The sequence below is a fragment of the Capsicum annuum genome, unplaced genomic scaffold (genome assembly GCF_002878395.1).
Source record: "Capsicum annuum cultivar UCD-10X-F1 unplaced genomic scaffold, UCD10Xv1.1 ctg56162, whole genome shotgun sequence".
Lineage (NCBI taxonomy): Eukaryota > Viridiplantae > Streptophyta > Magnoliopsida > Solanales > Solanaceae > Capsicum > Capsicum annuum.
In genome coordinates this window covers 1-2,000 of record NW_025864539.1, presented here as the reverse complement: position 1 = coordinate 2,000, position 2,000 = coordinate 1, and the positions used below count along the sequence as shown (strand labels likewise).

The 2,000-nt window shown below is 30.1% G+C and overlaps 1 long non-coding RNA gene across 1 annotated transcript; it reads left to right on the top strand.

Moving 5' to 3' along the window:
• The first annotated feature begins 306 nt into the window (after window positions 1–306).
• On the top strand, window positions 307–1,886 carry LOC124893235. The gene is made up of 4 exons (XR_007050622.1): window positions 307–442; window positions 525–849; window positions 943–1,082; window positions 1,163–1,886. It is a non-coding gene; the product is annotated as an uncharacterized LOC124893235 (long non-coding RNA).
• The last annotated feature ends 114 nt before the right edge of the window (window positions 1,887–2,000 follow it).

Sequence of the window (2,000 nt, the reverse complement as noted above, 5' to 3'; positions counted from 1 at the left end):
TGTTTAGGAACAGGTTATTGAAGAGATCATAGAAAAACAAAGCACCAATTTTACGGAGTTGTATAATGTGAATAATGATGTTGTTTTGGTAATTTGTTGATTCTTATTTTTATGATGTATATTAATATAGGTGAATATTAATATTTTCAATGTTTTATTGTTTCCCTTATTAAAGGAAAAAATTGATACCTCCGTGGATGAAGCAAGAGACGTCTGTGATTCAACGGTATGATGAATAAATTAATACTATATTTTAATTCCTGAACAAATATTGATGTTATTTGATATGTTTCAACATGTTGAACAGAACAAAATAATTGTTGATGAAAGTGTGGGTGAAGCACAATTTTCAAATTCACAAAACACATTTCCAGATGAGGTTCTTAGAAGTATCAATCTTAATTTCATTCAATAAAATTTGAGAGCTCGAGATGATTCAAAGGTATGCTTAATTCCTTCATAATTTGTGTTTACTTTCTTTGTTATTGTATCAACTTTAAAAGATTTCTGTATATTATAAACAGAACACTGAAGCGGCTGCAGAAATAATTGAAAATACATCAATGGCTGATTGTGAGAAATCAAATTTGGATGAACAAATTAATTCAGAAGTCCATATCCATGAAGCAGTTTTTGAAGAAGGGAAGTTTCAACCAAATTTACGTGATTCCCAAGTAACAATTCCTGATGAGTTGCTACCCATTCTTAACGAATATGTGAATCTGAAAAGAAGCATTATTGTTCATCCATCTGCAAATAAAGAACAAACTCTTGTGAATGTTTCAAGAATTAGGAGACCATCTAAATTCAAGGAATCACCATTCACTATGAAATTTGGTTCAGCAGAAGGTTTGCGCTTTTAACCTTTTTTTTTTTTTGTATATACCAAACTTCTTTATTTTATTTATTAATTAGTTTTTCCATTTTATTGTAATTATAAAGGAAGCACAGAAGTGCAGAAAAAAATTCAAATTGAAGCATCCATTTGTATCTCATCCAATTTTTGATATTGAAGACACTAAGGTCACCAATAAGTTCATGACGTGGCTTTCAGCGGACCTTCTCAAATATCATGCAAAGAAGTAAGTACTTTACAACTTAATTATATTAGTCATTTAAATTTTTTGTTTATTATTAAGTATTATATTTAATAAATTAACAGAAGCAACAAAGGAAAACATTATCTGAAAAACAAGTCCAAGATATCAGCTTCGAATTTTGGCGTTCTATCAGTTGAAGACAAGAATTGGTTCTACGTTATGGGTACTCCTGGATAGTCATGGTCAGATGAGGTGAGTTACATATTTATATTATAATTACTTATAGTGATTATCTACAATATGTATTTTCTTATATACATATGCAGTATATCATATGTTCAGATACATATATACATAAGTACACATATATAGTGGCTTACACATTGAAAATTTAATTTTGGGTAGTTGCTTTTACAAATCTTCTTTTATTTGATGCAACAAATTGATATTTTCCTGTACTATTTGAGAAATAAATTCAAGTATGAACCAAATAGCTCATATATGTGTAGCACAGTTGACTGCAATTTCATGAACATTGTAAGAGCTATGTTAGTTGTGTATTCAATTGATGATCCAATACTTAATGTTGGTGGAAAGGAATACCATTTGAATGAGTACATAAGTGAATTTCGCATGCATGCTGCTATTCCATGGCGTACAGTTGATCATATATTCATTCCTATCAACATAAATTTCAAACATCACTGGGTTTTGGTTGTACTTTCTTTCAACAGTAGATGCATATACGTATATGATTCACTGTCATCTGCTGGTCATGATTCTGCTGTGCTTGCTGAAGTTGAGAAGTTAGCTGAGGTTATACCTTACAGTCTTTTGTCATGTAAATTCTATGAGAAGAAGGGTATTGATATTGATAACCATCCAAATTACAAATTAAATGATAAACATGATCTTTTTTATGTTTACATTATGGAAGATTTGCCTCAACAACCATGTGGC